The following is a 21,803-nucleotide window of genomic DNA, read 5'->3' as shown; positions in this document are numbered from 1 at the left end:
GTGGATAGCGACTTGAGAGTTATTAGACTCAAACTCCTGGGAGATAACTACAGGACACATGCCGTGTACAGTTCTTTCTGAGACCGGATCTCTCTGCCAAATTGCTTGTGGCTGATCCTTTATATTTCCTTCCTGTACTTCTTTTAGTGAAGCTGTTTTAAACATTTGTAAAAATGATTAGAGTGTTTAGCTGTACCTTTCATTCCATCCTGAGATTTCTGGACCTCTGAGTTGCATTTTAGTAGCTGAGGGTATTAAGGTTCATTATTTTGTGTTGCAAATCTCTGTGAGTTTCGACTATTGTACACTGTCATGTATCTGTCACTGGTCTCATGAAGAGTAGTCTTACCACATTGAAAAAAGAATCCATCTCTTTTCCTCACCCTCTAGAAACTATTGATGAATTTGCTGTGTCTGTTCTTTTTCTTCTTTTATGTAGTATGCAGGGATATGCAATGTTATAAACATATAGCAAGCAGATATTTTAGACTGGCTTCTTTCATTTGCCTACATTTAGGACTATTCCAGGTACTTAAGTGGTTTAGCACAACCCATTCTTTTGTGTGTGTGTGTGTGTGTGTGTGTGTGTGTATTTCAGTGGTGTGTGCATGGAGGGCAGAGGTCAATACTGGGTGTCTTTATCAACTCCATCTTAGTTTTTGTGACTGGGTCTCTCATTAAACCTGGAGGTCATTGGTTTGGCTAGACTGTCTGGTCAGTGAGGCCCAAGGATCTTCCTGTATGAACCATCACAGGTTTGGGGTTACTCTACCTGCTCCAATGCGTGTACATAGGTACTGGGGATCTGCTGATGGGAATACTTTATATTCAAACCACAACACCTAGTTACTGAGTCAAGCGTGATAAAAAGCTCTAAATGCTACGTCAATCCCAATTAGCTAATTAATAAAACAATATATATTTATAATTTCTTTTATGTTTTCTCCTTCTGTATAATATCCCAGTAATTTTTATGTGCTTTCAGTTTTCTTTTGCTATGTCAGATCTCTATCACTTTTTTTAAAGGATGGTGGTAAACACTTTTTTCATTTTCTAAAAATGCCTCATTCTCAGTCTTTAATGCACACAAAGTTATAAACCGATAATCAGTTTCCTTAGGGCATTTGAAAAATGCGATGCTAATTTCTATTGGTATTTTAAAATGTTTGATTTAAATTTACTTTTTTTCAGATGACCTAAGTTTTCTGTCTCGATGTATTTAAAATTTTTCTCTTTTGAGTTTAGATTCTGTGATTTTGCAGTGTGATTGTTTACATGAATTTGCTGTTACTTATATTTCTTGGAAATTAGAGTTTCTCAAATCAGACAATTTCTTATTTCAGTTCTAAAAAAAAAAAAAAAAACAACTTTAACTATTGCTTTTCTTCCTAGAATGCATATTAAATGTTCTTAGATTTTATTTTAATCTTCATGCTTTTAATTTCTCATTAAAACTTTCTCATTTCCATATTAAATTCTTTTGGGCATCCTTCAGTTTTATTGACTGATATTCTTCAGATGCCATAAGATAACACAGTTTCTCTGTTTAGGACATCTGAATGGCATTCTAGCACATCTAAAGTCATGCTATTCTATGATGGCCTGTTTATTGGTCTGCCTTGCCCATCATAACAAAACACTGCTGTAGATTGGTGTCTCAAACAACTTATTTCTCACAGCTTGGAATGCTGGATGTCCAAACTGAGATCTGGTTCTGTCCTTCGACATGAAAAGCATATGTGTGTGTGGTGCATGCTCACAGCTGTGTGGGTGTGCCCACCTGTTTGCATGAGGGCATATATGTGCTTGGTGTATGCTCAGGGGTGTGTGGGTGTGGTTCGTGGGTGTGGTGTGTGGGTGTGCCTCCTGGCAGAACCCACTCTCTGATTTTCCTACTTTTCACTTTGAGACAGACAGGGTCATGAAACTTGTTACTTCACCTAGGCTGTCTTGTCATCGAGAACTTCAGAATTTTTCAGTTTTTACTCCCACCCCACCCCATGCTGTGGCTACAGGCACCCCAGCCACATCAGTCTTTTTATGTGGGTGCTGGGGTTTGAACTCAGGTCCAAATGCTTGCACAGCCATAGTGGGATTCTTGTAAAGGCTTTGTTTCTGGCTCAGAGGTAGCTTTGAGGTCTGTGTTTTCACATGGTCCTTCCTCGGTGAGTGCCCCAGAGTGATAGTGATTGGGAAATGGAAAGGTAGAGAAAAGAAAAGTGAAAGAAAAAGAGAGAGGTAGAGAGAGGGAAGGAGAAAGAAAGGACTGAAGGTAAAGAGGGAGAAAGTGAGTTTCCTAGACGTACAAACTCATGACCTCCATACATTCTAATAGCCAATCTCCAAATATCACTTCGTTGAGAGCTGGGTTCGCAGTGTGATGATTTAGAGCAGGATTACAGATACTCAGTTACTAACATGCTTTAAAAGATGGGCACTTCACCTTTGTGTGAAAGCAGGCAGGGATTAAAGGTGAGCTGAGGTAGAAAATGGAAATTCAGTGGCGGGAACTGTCTGTCTGGAAGATGGCCTGAGAAACTAACTGTAAAGACAACAAAACAATTACCTTGGTTAAATGGCTGAAAAATATTGTAGATTAGTGGGAACACTGAAAAAAATTGCCCCAGTCTTTTTTCCATTACTGAAATCATTAAACTTCATTACAAAAGAATTACATGTTAGAAAAATGCTATTATCTATCTTGCCCCCTTCCCCTAAGTCTTCATTTACTCTTTGGCTCACTCACCATATATATTAAGTGTTTTCAGACTTCTGTAGGGAGCATAAGAGGAAATGGAAGAAGTATGAAGAGTCCATGCCTGTGAAACTTTCACTGTTAGGCACTCCCATAGGCTTTGGTCCTCTGTGGTCCGGAAGAGCTGATATTCTCTGACTTATTATTTGAGTTTGTGGTTTAGTCTTAAGTCAATTTCTGGTTTCAGTCTAGAAACCAGGAAAGGGCATGTAAATAGAAATCAGGTTTAGTTCACACCCATGGTCTTGCAGTAGCAAGGCACCATCTGAAACTGAGCCTTCAGGGGCTCACGAGGGGAGAAGAGTGGTCTCTCTCCCCTGTGTCCTAGCCAGTTCACAGCTCCTCTTTCAGCTTTCCCAGGAAGAGTTACAGTTAAGCTGTCAGGGGGATGGGATCTCAAAGATTCTAGTTGGAAAATGTTGAAATGTTCTCTATTGCATTATGGTTAAGATACCGGGTTTAAAGCAAACCTCAAGACGACCACGCCTACTCCTGCCACACCCCAGACTCCTTGAACTCATCGGGAACAATTCTTTTTCTTTCTTTTTCTGTCTTAATCCTTGGATTTTCTTTAACAAATAATGAGTGATTTTTTTTCCTTGTGAGAGATTAGATTTGAGAATGTGGTTGAATGTCTGGTATGAGACAAAATATTTTCTCTGGGTGGATGAATGAAACATTCATGTGGAGAGCTTCTGATATGATCTGGTTACTTTCCATTACTGTAACAAAATGCTTGTGATTCATGCTAAGAAGAGGAAAGGCTTATCTGGCTCCATTCCATAGGCGTCAGTCTATGGCTGGGTGGATTCACTGGTTTCTTGGCTGTACAAAGGTAACATGGTGTCATGGCAGGAGACGTGTGATAGGAACAGTGTGTAAGGAGCAGAAGGAGGAAGACAAGGGGCTAAATAAACTAATTAAAATGTGATCCAAGGTTATATTTATATTTGTATATGTATGTGCATCCTAATACACATGTATCCCAAGTGTCATGGTTATGTATTGCATTGTATTGCTCCCAAATTCATGTTGAATTTCTGACATTCTATGTGACTATACTTAGACATAGGCTCTATACAGAGGTACCAAAGTAAGGTTATATGATAAGACCTTAACCACTAGGGCTGGCAATACTTCTGAAAAGGGGAGAAATAGTAGCAGCTGCAGATCAGCAGGAAAGAAATGATAATCTGGGTGGTGCCTTGATTTTGAAAGTCAGGCCCCCAAATCATCAGAAAATAAATTGCTGTTGAAGTCATCTGGCCTGTAGTATTTTGTTATAGCAGCACTAGCAGGCTGATACATATCATCCCTAAACCTTAGAGTTGGCCACATGTGTTAGGCATTTGCAACAAGGGTTGATGGGTAGACTATGGATCTTCCAATGAAAGACACTTGCTTATCTCTGGGGCACAAGGCCCCAAGCAGACTTTTAACTGAATCCTTAAAGGTATATAAAGCTATGCTCATAGACTTTGAATATGTGTTTGTGTGTATGTCTATGTGTGTGTGAGAGACAGACAGACAGAGAGAGAGAGAGAGAGAGAGAGAGAGAGAGAGAGAGAGAGACAGAGACAGAGACAGACAGAGACAGAGACAGAGAGACAGAGAGACAGAGAGACACAGAGAGAGACAGAGACAAAGACAGAGTGTTGTATGGTGCTGTTAACATTTTAGTGAGTGGTTTTAATAATAAACCCGTCTATAGGTTAGAAAGTTGCTGTTAATTTTTAAACAACCTAACTCTCAGGTCCCACATACTGAGATTCTTCTCCACCTCCTCTTCCTCCTCCTCTTCCTCCTCCTCCTCTTCTCCCCCTCTTCTTCTTCCTCCTCCTCCTCTTCCTCCTCCTCTTCCTCCTCCTCTTCCTCCTCCTCCTCTTCTCCCCCTCTTCTTCTTCCTCCTCCTCCTCCTCCTCTTCCTCCTCCTCTTCCTCCTCCTCCTCTTCTCCCCCTCTTCCTCCTCTTCCTCCTCCTCCTCTTCTCCCCCTCTTCCTCCTCCTCCTCCTCTTCTTCTCCCTTTCCTCCTCCTCCTCCTTCTCCTCCTCCTCTTCTCCCCCTCTTCCTCCTCCTCCTCCTCCTCTTCTTCTCCCTTTCCTCCTCCTCCTCCTTCTCCTCCTCCTCTTCTCCCCCTCTTCCTCCTCCTCCTCCTCCTCTTCTTCTCCCTTTCCTCCTCCTCCTCCTTCTCCTCCTCTTCTCCCCTTCCTCCTCCTCCTCCTCTTCTCCCCCTCTTCTTCTTCCTTCTCTTTCTCCTCCTCTTTCTCTTCCTCCTCTTTCTCCTCCTCTTTTTCCTCTTCCCCCTCTTCTTCCTCTTTCTCCTCCTCCTCTTCCTCCAGGCTCAGTTCAATAATATTCTTGTTGATAGGTGATATTGGCTGCAGTCAAAGAAGCTGATTCTCTGAGGAGTGCTTGAAGCTTTTCCTTCTAAAGTCTGGCACCCACGTTTGTCCTTCCTTGTTTGCCAGGCCAGGGCTGCTCATTTACAACTGTTGCCTGTGCAGGCCTCTGGATTTGTGGCTGTTGTCAAATAAAGTCTGGAGGCAAAGATTTGGATCCAATGAAGTATCATATATCCCCATATCAAAAAATACAAAGAATCAATGACAGGCATTCTTCAGAGGACCTTCATCTATCTTCTCTGTGGCCTTGGGCAAGAGAATGGTTTGAATTATGAATATAAGTGTGTGTGTGTGTGTGTGTGTGTGTGTGTGTGCCCTTCCCATCACTCTCTGTCTTACTTTGAGAAATCATCTCACACTGAACCTGAAGCTCACTGTCCTCTAGAGTGGCAGGCCAGTGAGATCCAGACATCTATCGAGTTTTTCTCCCTATCACAGTGGTTGTAGATGCTACTTCACCTGGCATCTGTACTCAGCTCCTCATCCTTGTATATACAGTAAGCCAAACTATCAGGGAATCCAAAACAGATGTTCTTAAGAGGGCCTTCAACTCTATTCTCTATGGCCTCAGACAAAGAAAGGAAAAATTCATACTCAGGATTTTTTATGTAATGTTTGCGACTCCCCCACCCCAATTCATAGGTGAAAACTTTAGACCCCCCCAATGGGATGATATTGGGATTTGAGGCCTTTGGGGCCCTGAGGGATGGGATCAAGAACAAACATGGCAACTTGATTGCTGTCAACTTGTGCCAGGTGAGGATACATAAAATGATAGGCATTTGCAAATCAGGAAACAGGCTTTCAGTGGGCATTGCATGAGTTGGCATCTGATGTCAGACTTCTTAGTCTCTGGAACTGTGAGGCTGACACAGTTTCTAAGCCATGAAAAGCCATGCAGTGTATTATTCTGTGTCAGTCCCTCAGTGGGGCAAGCTACAATTCAAACAAGAAAGGAACTTGGCTGGGGATAGGGCTGTCTGTATACACAAGGGTGAGGACCTGCATCCAGATGCCGGCTGCAGTGGCATCTGCAGCCACAGTGCTAGCAGTGAAGATAGGGCGATTTCTGGATTTCACTGTATGCACACACACACACACACACACACACACACACACACACACATATATATATATCATGGCATGTGTAACCACAGTGCTATGGAGTGAAACTAGGTAGATATGAGTTGAAGTAATACACACACACACACACACACACACACACACACACACACACACACACATATCAGATGCACATAAAACAAAGAAATAAAAAAAAAAGAAAGGCTTTAAAGCCATCATCTTGAGGTCCAAAACTGCCTCTCATCTTTAACAGTGAGTCATGGCCTCTCAGGGTATATTTTCTCTCTAAGTGCTGGTTCCAACATTCTCTTCTCTTTATCCTTTCTCTTTCTTTCCATTCCTTAGTATAGTTGGGATTAAACATCAAGAGACTTGAAGACACAGAAGAGGCCTCACATCCTGGTAGCCGTAAAGGAAGGTCTAATGATCTGACCACATCACTGTGCCGTGTGCCAGGTACTATTTTCAACACTGAGGCTATAGTGTCCTGAGAGGTTGTGGAAATGCTGAGTGGGGAAAGGAATGCTGGAAGTGAGTGGGGTAGGACATAGGGTGCATTCTAAAACTGGTTGTGGTAGGTCTGCTTCAGAAGGTGACATTTGCGCTAAGACTTGGAGGAAGTAGGGGGCTGGCTGAGTGCATGTCTTCAAGGGAAACATTCTAAGCAGTGGGAATCTACCCAGGCATGCTCATGTGCGTATGCCAAGTACAGCAATGACGGTCTACTTAATGGACTGAGTGCAGTGGACAGTCGGGAAGCAGATCTCCAGGACTGGAGACATGGGAGAGACACTGAGCTAGTTCATGTACCCTGCACGGAGACTGCAGTAGCTACTTTATCCCAAATGCTTGTGTGTGTGTGTGTGTGTGTGTGTGTGTGTGTGTGTGTGTGTGTGTGTGTGTGATATCTGTGTGCATAACTGTATTTGCATTCATCTGTGTGTGGGCACACTAATGCCACAGAGTGAGTGGAGGTCAGAGGACGACCTCAGGTGTTGGTCTAGGCCTTCTACAGTGTCTGAGACAGGTTCTCCTTGTTCACTGTTGACAATGCCTGCTGGCTTGCAGAGATCTGCTTCCTATCTCACTGTAGGAATGACAGACATGCACTTACCAGGTCTGGTTTTATGTGCGTTCTAAGGATTCACATCAGGCCCTCACCTCCACGTCAGCTACTTTCCCTCCATAAGCCGTCTCCTGAGCTCTCCACATTTGTTTTGGAGAAAGCATCTCCCCCTCTACTTGGAGTTCACTGACTCGGCAAGACTAGCTGGGCAGCAAACATTAGGAATTTTCTCGCCCTTGCCTCTCCCTGCTTGTATGCACTGTGTGTATATTTTACACAGGTGCTGGAGATCTGAACTCAGGTCCTTATGCTTTCTGACTTTATGGACTGAGCCATTTCCCTAGCTCCACATTAGCTTTGTCCAGATGACAATCACAGACACAAACAGATTAGTTCTTTTTGCCAAGCCCCCTACAAATTCTTGCTCTCTGTGTGTGGTTTATGGATTTGCTTGTTGGAATCACCCAGCACAGTTACAGATGCAGAATCTGCCCACCCTGAATGTACAGACAGATTCTGAATTTTATCACCTTTCCCAAGAGACTAGTGTACAGATTAGTGTTTCAGAAACTGGACTTTGAAATTTGTTTTATCTCACTGCTTAGTGACAGCTATGTGCACGCCTTAAAAATATGAAAATGTGCCAGTTTTGGAGAATATGCCTAAGGCCTGGATGCAATACTGTTTGTGGGGATTGCTTGTATATTTTGAGGCAAAAGGCATATACTTAAGGGCATCCTGTCAGGAAAATCTGCATCCAGCATGGAGAATATCCTCAGGTCCCTTTTCGAACCCAGGTATGGTCGATTGCCTGGATCATACCAATAAAGTGAGAGTGGAAGTGGTGTGTGACACTTCCAAAGCAGTGTTTTCTGGATCTTCCCCATCCATCAAAAAGTCTGAGGTCATCACAGGATGAAGTAGACCGAGATGAAAACCGGATGATTCACACTGAGCTATTGAGCGTAATTTCACACTGAGCTATTGTGTAAAGTTGCACGCAGAGGACTTGGGTTGATCTGTTAGGCTGGCTGGCATTATCCTAAGTCATAGATTCTTGGGCTTTAAGATGGGTGAGTGTTAAGAAGAGAGCTTGGGAGGGCACCTGTTGCTTTCTTCTAATTTTGGAATTTAACACTCTGAAAGCCTGCCCAGCTATGAAATGAAAATTAAGCCATTTGTGCTGGGGATGAATCTCAGTAGTACAGTGTCTACCCAGCATGCAATGGGCCATAGGTTCCATCTCCAGCATGGAACAAAGAAACCACTTTGTTCATAATAGTGCATTGGCTTTTGTCCTATGCTGTCATGGTCAGCACAAAAATGGACACAGGCAGGAGCATTACCATTTGTTAAGCTTGATTTTGGAGGGATGACTGAACTGGTATTGACAGCTCTGTTTTTTTTTTTTTTTTTTTTTTTTTTTTTTTTTTTTTTTTAATGGCCCCATTCTTCATTCTGCTGCTTTTGTTCCCTAAAAGAGAAAGCATTTAATTTTTGTCCCTCAAATAGCTTTTAGACCAGAGTGGCCCCCTTTTCATCAGTTTCAACACCTCTATTTCCAGGAACTAGCTTCTGGAGAATCATCCAGGGCCTCCCTGGGGATGTGAGGGACATATCCAGAGTTCTCTCACCTGACTGAGGCTTGCCATGTTGCTTTGATGCTGCAGTGTGGGCTTAAGGGGTGGGTCACCTGTACATTCTCCATACCAAGGAGACAGATTCATTTCTTCACTTAGGAAAGCTTCCCCGGGTTTTGGAAGACGCTAAGGCACCTCTTTCCAAATTAGACATAGTCTTTTTAAGCCTCATATAAATTAAACCTCAGAGTTCTTCAGAGGAATTTGTGATTTTATAGCTCCCCAGATCCAAAGTGCTATTATTAAATTATCTTCCTGGATCACTGCGCTGACAGTTCTGCTTCTTAAAATAGAAGTTAGCTATATTCCTGGACACTGGCATAAAAAAGCTGACTTTGAGATCACAGTTTTCAGATGCTTGATTTCTTAACTACTGTTTTTCTACTTCTGAAGCTCTCTTGACTGGACATAGAAGATACAAGACAGGCTCCTTCTTTAAGTGTCTGATGTGCTCAGTTCATAGTTGAGTACCATTCCATCCCTGCTCTGTTGCTGGTTGTTGGCTGTCCATGGTTCTTACTTGAGGGAGTTTTTTCCTTTCTTCTTCCAGTCCTGTATCTTCTAATTCCAGTGATGTCAAGGCAAATTGAATCCAGCTTAGTTGACCTTAGCCCTCTGAAGACCTCACACGACCTCACACATATCCTTAGCTATGTCTTCCTTAGAGAATGCTAGGAAGGAGGACTCTTCTTTTCTCCCCAGTTCTCTCCATCTCTCAAACACTCATTTAACAGTTACTGTATTTCAGCCTTTGGTGATTCGTCCTTGAATAATGTAGGGGAAATAAAGGATTTTACACTCCAGTGGAGAATAGAGCCACAAGGAGGTAGGCAGAGAAACATTCTAATGGAACCGAATGATCAGGAGACATTTAAGAAAGAAACACTGATAGAGACCACTATAGTTTAGACATTAAGTTCCTTTGCTACCTACCCCAAGTCCAAGTGTTAAAGGTTTTTTTTCTCAGTTTGGTGCCATTAGAGTGATGAAAGCCTGAAGAGGCAGAGCCTAGTTGGAAGTCTGTAGGTCCTTGAAGGTAATAATGGGACCCTGTTTCTTCTTCCATTTTGTTCCTACTTAGTTATGAGAGAGACAGGCCTGCTCCACCATATAGACCTATATCAATTTAACCAATAATTATGGACTAAAATATTTAAAAATTACTAGCAAAAAAAAAAAACCTTTTTTCTCTTTATGAGCCAATTGGTTCAGGTACTTTGTTACAGTAATGAAAAGCTGATTAATACAGAAGCATATAGATATTTCCAGTTGATACAAAATTCCAGGTAAGTCTTAGTGGAAGAGATGGTGTCTAACCTGACTGCTAGCAAGTAAGCCATGTGTCAGTCTGAGGGAAATGTCTTCCAAACTGAAGGAAGGGTAAGTGTGAAGGTGTCAAAGCAGTACCATTTTGACATGGTTGGAGAATCTCCGGAAAAAACTGTGGCTGGAGTTCAGTAGGGGGAGGAGATTTGTGTGATGACATCATCCATAACAGAAGTCCGGTGACACTGACTTATACATTACAAAATGTCTTTAAATCGTCCTTTCTGTAGGGATGTTGGCAGCTGGGAGGGAAGGACCACTACTTGTTAACTCAGGTGCTTCCATTCCTGGTTGGTGCTTGCTCTTTGTTCCAAGGTGTCTTGAGAGAAACAACTTTCTTAAATTTTGACATGAATATTCTGAATGCTTCTTCCTCCTCCTTCCAATTCTTGGACTCTATGGGGAGATTGACCCCGGGGAAGCAGTTTGAGCAGAGCTGGACTGGACAGCCTCCCAAGAGTCTCCCTTGGGTTGAGGTGTTTTCTCACTTTTCTGAAGAGACAATGGTGGTTTCCTCAAAAGATATCTCTAACTATCCATCACGAATGTTTTTTAATTCTTTGCAGTTCTAACAAACACCTCCATTGAAAATGGACTAGTGTTTTATCTATGAAATTACTCTAGAGTTAATTTTATAGCAAAATATGAGGGTATTTTTGTTGAATATTCTTGCTGTTTTTTTTTTTTTTTCTAGGACAGGATAGATCGAAAAAGGCATGAGGTTTAGTACTAGAAAAATTTGATGTATGCTTTTGGCAAGTATTGGAGCTTCCTCAGAAGACGTGATCATGTTACTGTACAGTAGGTCTTAGAAGTTAAAGCTTGTTTATTCTGTTTACTACCTATGTCACCTAGATAGCACAACGGATACCCTCAGGGACCCCGAGCTTTGCCTCTAATATGATAAGGTGTTGATATTTTAACTGACAGCATACTTAACTATGAGTTATTGTTGGCATTGCTGGTGCTTATCTACTTTTGTGTTATATTTGTTTTTTAAAATTTCTGGTTAACTTTCCAATTAAAACTAATGAGGGTAATTAATCCAGCAAGGTGAAGAAAGCCAAAGCACTGTAAGGCATAAAATCACACTGAGACTGAAAAGCCTTTGTCCTCCCATTGTACATTTGATTCCAACTGGAAAGACAATTGCTTTCAACATTGTATGTTGGTTTTTGTTTATTCGTTGTCTGGCTGGTTGGTTGTTTATTCCTGTATGTCTAATTGTAATACATTTTTCATTTTAGATATTTTATACCCTCTCTACTGACTTCTATTTTGACATGTCTGCTTCTCTTCCTCTGTGAGCACTTAAACAAAGTGAATGTATCCCAACACAGCATCATCAGTTCTATTTCTGTGTTGAGTCCACTCAACAACATGGTGAAGCATGGTGGGTCTTCCTCTTCTCTTCCACTGTACCCCCTGGGTCGTGAGCCTTTCATTGTTTTGTGTTTAGTTGCCCATGGATAAAATGCTATCACATTTTCAAAAACTTTACAATTGAATTATGAAGTCTCATGGAGCCATAGTGTTATAAAAGAGCATAGAAACTCTGAAACTCTGTTGGGTATCTTTTTTTTTTTTAATTAGAGATGCAGTCTAGAATTCTGTTTCTCCCTCTCTAAGTTTTAACATTGGGTTTTGCTATGGCCTGCTCATACATATATGCCATGGTTATTTGCTCTGGTCTGTCTTCCTCTACCACTGCCTTCCCCATCTTTCCCTGCCCACCTGGTCCTCTTTCTCCTACTCATAAGTCTTCTCTTCTGCCTTCATGTCACATGTATTCTACCACTGTCTCTTGTTTAATTTCTTACCCTTCAATGCCTTTCTTCTCATATTCCCATTTCTACTTTAATGTCATGTATATGTATATAAATGTATGCACATACATATATAAAAAGTCATTGATGTATATAGTATAAATTTAATGTATATTCTGCCTATAAGAGAAAATATGTCATAATTGTCTTTATGAATTTGGCTTATTTTATTTTATGTAACAAATTGCTCTCCAGTTAAATTCATTGAATCCTTTGTGCATATGCCTAGGAGTGCATACCTAGATCAAATGGTGATTCCGTTTTCAACTCTGGCCTGGAAGTTCTCCTGGACAGCTCCAAGGGCCTTCCGTATTTCTCTGTTTCCTGGACCAGTGTCTTTCTTTTGGGTTTGACTAGGTATATCTCATAACTTCCTAAGAAAGGCCAATGGGAAGAAGGTTTTGGGATGCTGATCATCTGAAATGATCCATCACAAGCGATCCATCTCGCTGCACAGTGAAGCCTTGATGACATCCATTCCTGTGTGTGAGCCCAGTGTTTCAGTAGGGTTAGGCCTTGTCACTCTATGCCATGTGGTCCTTTGGTTTTGTTTTTTGTTTTTTTCCACTCTCACTAGCTAAGGATTCTGATGTGTCTTTCCTATCATCACTTAGCTCTTCTGAAGCACTTGATCTTTTCTCTTGCTGTGTGATTATCTTTCCTCTGCTCTGAAATTCAGTGGAGTTTCAACTACGTGTGAGTTTTACTTGGCTTCATGTCAGCTCATCGTCTCATATCGTTATTCTGACACTTTGCCATCTAGAAATCCATGATTTTTTAGATTTGGTAATTTTTCTTGTCCATTTCTGGACATTTTTTGGTCACATTTGTTTTCTTTTTTGTTTTTTTTTTCATATTTTTTATTGGATATTATGTTTACATTTCAGATTTTATCCCCTCACCCCATTCCCTCCACCACCCAGGAACCCCCTATCCCATCCCCGCTCCTGCCTCCACAAGGGTGTGTCCCCACCTCTTGGAACTACTATAAGGTACAGGTAGTATACTGGGTTTTTGTTTTGTATTGTTTTGTTTTCATTTTCTTAAGTTTCTTGACTTTTTTCTATTTTTTTTTCTTTTAGAGGAAATCTTTAGCACTGTTTTTCAATGCACCCATTAAATTTGAGTATTTTTCATTTTTTTATCTTTTTATTGAAAATAGATTCTCCTCTCATATAGTACATCCCAACCACAGTTTCTGCTCCCTCCCCTCCTTCTAGCCCCCATCATACACCTTCCCTCTCCCCCAGATCTACTTCCCATCTGCTTCCTTTCAATAAAAGCAGGCCTTCAAGAGACTACAACCAAACAGAACAAAACAAGATTTAATAAGACAAGGCTAAAACCCTCATATTGAAGCTGGGCAAGGCAATCTAACAGGAGGAAAATAGTCCCAGGAGTACACAAAAGTGAGAGAAACACTAGCTCCCACAGTCAGGAGTTCCATAAAAAGACAAAGCTAACAGCCATAACATATATGCAAAGGACCTGGTGCAGTCAGACGCATGCAGGCCTGGTGTTTGTTGCTTTAGTCTCTGTGAACTCATACACATCCTGCCTAGTTGATTCAGTGGGCCATGTTTTCCTGGTGTTCTCCATGACTTCTGACTCCTTATGATCCTAGCCTATTGTGAATGTATCTTTTATTTTTTCTGTAGTTATTGTTGTCTCGAGTTTACCTAAGCCTAGCCTGGAAGCTTCTAGCCTGCATAAAATCTAATCTAGGCTTTAAATGTTTCAGCCTCTGAGACTGTGGCTGAATAACTTCACTCATTCTAGTTCTTTCTAGTTCTTTCTGATCTCTGGCTGGCTGGTCAACTCAGCTGTCCTGGCTCAAACTTCTTTCCAATGTGACTGATTCAAGCTTGCTTTTTTTTTGGGCTTCTGTCTGAATTTCTCTGTTTGGCCTCAAACTAACTTTGGAAATCCATTCTAATCTTCCAACTCATTCTTATTCTTTGGCTGATTCTGTCTTTACCCGTGTCTAGCTTGTTCTCTCTCTCCAATCTGCCTCTGTAAAACTCTCCTAGTAAAACTGCCTCCTCTCCCTGTTTCTCTCTGCATTGAACTGTAAGCTTCACTTTCTTTTCTCTTCTTGTGAGAGTTGGGCATATCCCATTCTGTCAAATCTTTCTCTGATTTGATCACTTTGTCTGTCACTCAATTAGACATCACTTTCAAACATGGATGCTTCCTTCTACAAACTAATTTTACCTTCATTGTTTGGGATTAAAGGTGTGTATTAAGGGCATGTCTGTATTCCAGCCAGGGGGCTTAAAGTTGTGTGCTGAGAGCTGAGCCACACCATAACTAGAAACAGGCTTTTCTAGTAAATAACATAACCTCAGGGGCCGCCCTGTGATTAAATATCCTACAACAGCCTATATTCAAGTTTTAAAGGCATTTTGTCTAGGTATGTGTTTCATTTGAGTCTTGTAAAATATTTAAAGATTTTTTTTTCTGACTGTTCTCTCTGGTTCATGTAGTTTACAATCACATTTTTTATTTTATTCTTGGTTCTATCTTTCCTCAAATAGTTTTTTATTTTGTTTCTTTCTTTTTAAGAGTAAGGAACTCTAAATTTTAAAAAGATTATAAGTTCTTAGTGTTTATCATGATGAGAGAAACAAGGAGTTGTGCTAGATTATCTTTGAGAGGACAAATTAGTCCAAAGTAACTAGGAGAAATTAGGCTACAATAAATTTTAAAATACACATGCCTATATCACAATTCTTTCAGAATTCTTTCAGTAAATATACAACCAGGAATCCTACATGTATGCATGGATACAATATCTATAAAACACTGATACTATCATGCATATAAATGAAAAAACCTAGCAGTATAATTTATAAAAATTTGCTCTCATGATAGACCATTCTACAACAGTAAAAACCAATTTTGAACAACATAGATCAAATTCATAAATATAATGTTGACTAAGGAAGACTTGAAACAAAATTATACATAATGATTTTCCATTGAAATTAGAGCAGCAACATTACATTGTAGTATTGGCACGCAAGAATATTATACAACAAAATAAAATATACTCTGAATAGTTTTAAAATTGAGTCAATCTTTCCAGCATAATTTTGAGACAAAAATATTCATATATATATATATATATATATATATATATATATATATATATATATATGAGATATGCATGCATTTAGATAAGGTCTAAATTGACACAACTTGCTATATTGGAAAACCCATAAGGCACGGATTCTGTGTTGTGCTTGATTTATTGGCTTGTGTCATGGTTATAGAAATGTCTTCTGTATGGTTTTCAGTAGATAAACTTTATTTTGTTTTAGCTACTATTTTGGTGTGTGTCATATTGTAATAAAAACACTTATGATGTAAGGATGGCTCAGCAATAAAGAGTGTTTGCTGCTCTTGCAGAGTACTAGAACTTTGGCTACCTATATTTTGGCTCATAACTGCCTGTAACTCCACTTTCAGGGATCCACTTCCTTCTGCCTTCCACAGGCACGTACATGCATGTGTGCATATAAACATACATAGACATACACATACAAAAATAACAAAGAATGAGAATTAAGGAATATAGTTTCAAGTCTTATAAACAGAGTTTAAACTATCAACATGTAGGTTTCACTGAGAGTCTCCTGAGCAGGGGTCAACATATTTCCTGAGGAGACCTGCACTTGTCAATGCCTGTCTATTTTTTTTTTTTTCAAAAAATTTAGATTTATTTTAAGTTGAGGTTTGGTCTGTTGCTATGTATTGTAATGCTATTATATTGTAGTGCTGGCCCCCTGGTTGCCCCTGACAAGTTGACTCTCAAGGATGAGGAAATCCTTACATACACCAGGTGATGCTACGCAATCTTCCTCCTTAATTTAAAATGGTTGGTTGAATAAAGATGCCTACAGCCTATGGGTGGGCAGCAGAGGGGTAGGCGGGGATTTTCTTGTCAGGCTTGGCATCTGAGGAGGAGATGGAGAAGGAAAAGGAAGAAGATACCATGGGTTAGGTGGATCCTGAGAGCATGGCCATGATAGTCGGAGTAGGCACAACCCAGGTGGAACATGGCAAGCCATATCTCAGGGTTATTGAAAGGGAAATAGACAAAATAGCATAGAGGGCTGATATCTGCCTAGCGCTGGTTCCATTAAGGCTTATTATAAGTATACAGGTTCTGTGTCTTTTATTTGGGAACTGAATGATTTGAAGTGGGGTAGAGATCCTCAAATGATATTTACCACAACAGTGTTATGTGTATGTTTTGCCTACATGTATGTCTGTCTAGACACATACAGGACACATATGTCCCTGATGCCAACAGTGGCTAGAAGAGGTCACTGGATTCCCTGAAACTAGAGTTCAGGATGATTGTGAAGCACTATATGAATGCTGGGAAGTGAACTTGGGTCTTCTGCAGAACCAGCAAGTGTTCTTAACTGTTGAGACATCTCTCCAGCCACCAGTGTCTGTCTTGTGTTTTTCTGGAGTTTTCTAATTGTTCCAGGGAATAAATACCACCTAGTCACTGAGGTAGTGTTTGCTTGTCTGTTCAGCATTCCTAAAGCTGGAGAAAAGAGCTTAGGGCTTGTTGTTCCCTTGTTAGTTAATAAGGAATCTCCCCACTGTCCACAAAATATCCCCCCCTCCACTTTAATCCTACATGATGGACATTTAAAATGTTCATCCTAGCAGACAGAAAAGTATATGGATACAACTTCTCCTTACATGTACTTCCAAACACATAAGCTGTTGCCTGCCACTGCTTCTACTACTATTTTGGGAGGAAGCTACCATTTCTCAAAATTTTCTGGTGTTCAGTGAGTAATATGAAGTGCCTATGTGGATTCTTCCTGAATGCATTTGCCACTCTTTCTTTCTCTCTTTCTTTCTCTCTTTCTTTCTCTCTTTCTTTCTCTCTTTCTTCCTCTTTCTTTCTTTCTTTCTTTCTTTCTTTCTTTCTTTCTTTCTTTCTTTCTTTCTTTCTTTCTTTCTTTCTTTCTTTTTTGCATCTATCTTCCAAAACTCTGCAACCTTTCCCTCCAATTTCCTTCTGTGGTGTTTGTGAATTGATGACCATCTTGGGTTGAATTGTTCATCTTTCCATCTCCTTCCAACTTCATATTATTCAAATCATGGCTCAGACTTTGGAATATGACCTTATTTGGAGATAGGGTCTTTATTGAGTTAATCAATATAGCAGAGAAAGAAAAGGGATTGGTGTTCTTATTCTGTTTTTCTTTTTTTCGTCCTCCTCCTTCTTCTCCTCCTCCTTCTCCTTAATTTGAGACAGTCACATACAGCCTCAGATGGCCTTGAATTTTTGGTCCTTCTGCCTTTAGCTTCCCAGTGCTACAATTATAGGCATGCCACCATACCTAGTTTCTTATTGTAGTTTTACTCTTACATAGGCCAATTTTGAGTCTCAAAATAAGATTGCATAATGATAACTATTTTAGAGAACTCAGGCCAAGGAAATGGAATAATTTTTCCTAGATGATAAAAGTCAGAATGTGGGGAAAATAGAGCTCAGATGAAGTTGGGTACCACTTTCATCACACACAGCTTTATAGTTTGCAAGAATAGAGCTGAGCCACGTGGCAGGAGAAGTGAACCAGATATTTCCATGGACTGGACCTCCATTATCCCGCAGGACACAGCTAGTGCTTTGTGGTGGTTTCCTGGAGTCACTAGGCTCAGACCCATGTATTGTATCCCTCACTGTGCCACATGTGGCATAGAAGCATTGGGAACTCCTGGAATCGAGAGTGATGCTTATTTGTTGGATTTCCTGACCCAGAGCCTCCTTTTAATAAGACTTCCCAGAAGACAGTGGATAGGCAGTAAAGTGAGAGACTGACAAGGAAACTCAGCAAGTGCGCAGAGGCTGAGGGAGTACGCACACAACCCTGTTCTGTCCCAGGCTCTTTACTCCTTTACACCTCACCAGGTCTCCTGTGCTTTCACTAGATCTTCCCCAGAGATACCTAAGGCTCCTATTCTCAATCATTGCTGTAAGAGTCTCTGCATCCCTAAAGACCTTTCTAGTTACTCAGACTCATGGTCACTCTTGACTGTTGCGAGATTCATTTTTTCTGAACGCTGTTAAGGTTCCCTGGCTGTTTGGGATCACTTTTGCTTCACCAATTAGCATGCCTATGAAAGTCCCATCTCAGGCGCCACTGTTTCTCATTCGTGAATCTCCTGTGGGAAGAATAGCTTCCAGGTCTCTGCTGTGATGTGTTTGAAAAGCAGTTCTTCACAAAACATACTCGATCTTGATATCCTTAAGTTTTTCCTTATTTTCCTTTATTTACCTCAGGTACCCAAGCCAAGAATATTTCTCGACTGATTTATTGCAGAAAATAAGTGGAGATTTAATGTCACCGCTTTACCACTGCACAGTGAGATGATGCTGCGTGCTTCAGGTTTTACATCCTGCTGAATGTTTTTAGATTGAGTGATGCCTAAGAAAGATACCCTAGTGTTCACATGGGCAATACCATCCTAGGTGCTAGGAGACCCAAGGGCCGTATGATTCTGTGTCATATTGGTTCAGGACAGGTAGTTTATGTGATAAAGAGAATGCACTGTATGAGCCAGAAGCCTTTATAGCAGTTAGCTTTGCTGAGAGACAAGAGAACAGAGTTAATTGTGCATACTTATTTGAATTTGCTTCCTGGGCAGGTTACATGTACTCGAAGGAAAATTTGAATCTTTTAGTGTTTAAAAGGCGTCTTATTATTTTTACTTTGAAGATTGAATGGGCCAATTCTCTGGGTTATGAAGGAGATGATAAACAAAAGTGTTCATGGGTAGGGAAGGGACTTCATTTTCAAAAGGAAACCAATTTTAGTTTCACATTCATAGTCTCCAGCCCACCTCCAGTAGCTGTACTTCATTAGTGGGATTAAAACCATATATTTAAACTTTCCTTGTATGCAACCATCCCCAAGCACATAATTTCTGTCTTCTGTATGATGTGGGTAGAAGTTGCACAGGTGAGGAGCTGGGGCTCAGAATGAAACAGGAGGTTTGTGGGGCTTTGGAGTCTTTGAACAAGCATGGGGTGTTTGTGAAAGATCTTAGGGTTGTGCTTTGCTGCTCTTCTCCAAAGCTTGTTTTAGGAAATTACATCTCAAAAACTCAGCCCAAAACCGTAGCAAAATCCTTTCTCCTTGAGACTGTAATGCAACTCCACTTGGTTTTAATCAAAAGAAAATACCAGACACAGGAACTTAGAGAGGAGGTTGGATCTGGACAGAAATAAGGTTCATTTAAAGTAGCTCTGGTTCTAGGGTCTCTGTGGGGACAGCTGATGCCTTGATCCTGGCATTTAAGCAGAATCTAAGCCTCTTACTTGTGTGAGTCTACAGCATTTCCATCACCACTCCTTGCCCTCCCAGGTCCCCTTGCTCGACACTTTCCCAATCATCTGCTTTTCTGATTTCTTCCCTGCACCCTTTTCCCTTCTTCTTCCTCCCTCCTTTCTTTTCCCTTCCTCTTTCTTCCTCCCTCCTCCCATCTTCTTCCTCCCTTCTTTCTTTTCCCTTCCTCGTTCTTCCTCCCTCCTCCTCTTCCCTCCTCCTCATCCAGATTTAAGAGAATCAGTTTTTAACATTTTTGCAAAAGCATCCATATTTCTTTCCAAGCTAAAATATCACCCTTCCAACTGGGAGTGAAGCTCCCCAGAGGGAAGCTCTGACACTGCCTGTGGTAAAATTATGAAATTTTATGAATTTGCCATAGGCAAAGTTTGCTTTCTGCTGAGCCTAAACATCTGTATTTTTTCATAAAGATCAATGTACACAATATTTTTCTAGTTAAAAAAAGTCCCTTTGCAGTCTTTGTTCATAGCTGTGTTAATCTTTAACCAACAGCATTTATGGAGCAGCCTCTTCAACTGTCCTTTAACCTTGGATTCTGATGTGCAAGGACAGACTACAGGATCAGGAGACATCATGTTTTAAATTTAATTTTTAATCATTTGAGAACTTCATGCATGTGTACTATGCCTATATAATTTCTTCATATCAGTGAAATAATCTGTTAGGAGGGATGATTCAAGAGTTCTTGCATTTACTTCCCACCTACATTAAAGTCTGTTCCCTTATTCTATTCTTTAATATATAGATTATTATATATATGTATGGCTATCTGTCTATCTATCTATCTATCTATCTATCTATCTATCTATCTATCTATCATCTATAAGTTTTAAACTGTATTACACTGATCTAGTGAATTTAGATGCTGCTAAAACACAGTCAGGCTTCTGGGGGCGGGGGGGGGGGCTTGCTTTGTAATCTTGGTCTTTGTCTGGGTCTAAGGGTCCATTGGAAATCTCAGTAAGAGGTTAAGCCAAGAACTATTGCTGACATAGAAATTACCACATACCTTCCAAATCTTCCATTCCCAGCTGTACACATCACAGGTGCAAAACACAGGCTTTCTAAATTCTGGCTTAATGTCATATTTAAGCAGAATACCTTACTTTGCCACCCTAACCAAATGTTTATCTGCCTAACCTTTCATTGCTTCTAATTTGGAGTAAATTTACAATGCAAATAAAATTGAAGTAGAACCAATAACATTAGTCACTATCGAACGATGGTTTACTGGGCTGCTCCACGCAAGGCTGCTTTGGAATTGCTCTTTGATTCTCATAGCAGCCCTCTGCATTATGTGTGGTTATTCCTCACCCTCATTTTAGAAAGGTGGACTGAACCCCGGGCTGGGCTTCTGATGCTCTCTGAAGTATATGGCGAGGCACAGCACAAATGGCATCTAAACGTAAGCCTTTTGGGGCTGGGAGCAGTGCTTCTGAATATTGGCTTAATTTTCTTTATAGTATAAAAGACTTCCAGATATTTTGGAAGTACAGTTTTGGAAAGGTTTTTAGTAGTTAAAACAAACAAACAAACAAACAAAACTCTGAGGCAGCTATAGCATCACAGGGAAGGGAGAAAAATGATCAAGGAAAAGAAAGTTCAGCCTGGGAAGATTTTCTGGTCAGTGTTGTTCCCTGAGGCCCATCCTGGGCATGCGGGCAAGGGAAGTCTCTTTTTATGCAAATCACCAATTACATGTGTGAATGGGCAGACAGCAAGAAGCACTGAACTCTATAGGAAGGGTTGTGTTCCCTTCTTGGTGTGTTCAGCACTTTTCAGCCTTATGTCCCATATTCTGGAAGAATTAGAGAAGGTGACAATATATTTGAGCTAAGAAGTTGTCAATCATGGTCCCCCTGTGCCTGAATGGCATGACAGAGACAGAAGTGAGAGGCACCAGAGTGCTACCTGATCACAGGACTGATCTATCATGATAATTAATAGGGAGAGTCCTGACTCTGATATTTTAACAACTGTTTATCCTTAGCTTATAGCTCATTTGTGGGAAAACGCTCCAAGCTATCTCTTGTGCCTTGTATTTTGACAGAGGGTCAAATCCAGATGGTTCTTTTTGTTTCCATCCCTGGAGGTAAAGGAAGCCCTTGCTTGTTTTCAGTATTTAACTCTATGTGGTTCTTTCTGCATTGCCCAGTCCACACACAACCTCCTATCTCTGAGCAGCAGCGTGCTCATTAAAGCCGCTAGTTGACACTACCATTCTCTGCTGATCTGCTGAGGCGGTTTGAGCCATGTTTGTACAGCTGTAGCCTGCTTTCCAATGAAGAGAGGCTAGGGAGTCTACTAATGAGCGATTCCCAAG

This window comes from Arvicanthis niloticus, chromosome 23 (genome assembly GCF_011762505.2).
Source record: "Arvicanthis niloticus isolate mArvNil1 chromosome 23, mArvNil1.pat.X, whole genome shotgun sequence".
Taxonomy (NCBI): Eukaryota; Metazoa; Chordata; class Mammalia; order Rodentia; family Muridae; genus Arvicanthis; species Arvicanthis niloticus.
This window is presented reverse-complemented; position numbering follows the sequence as displayed.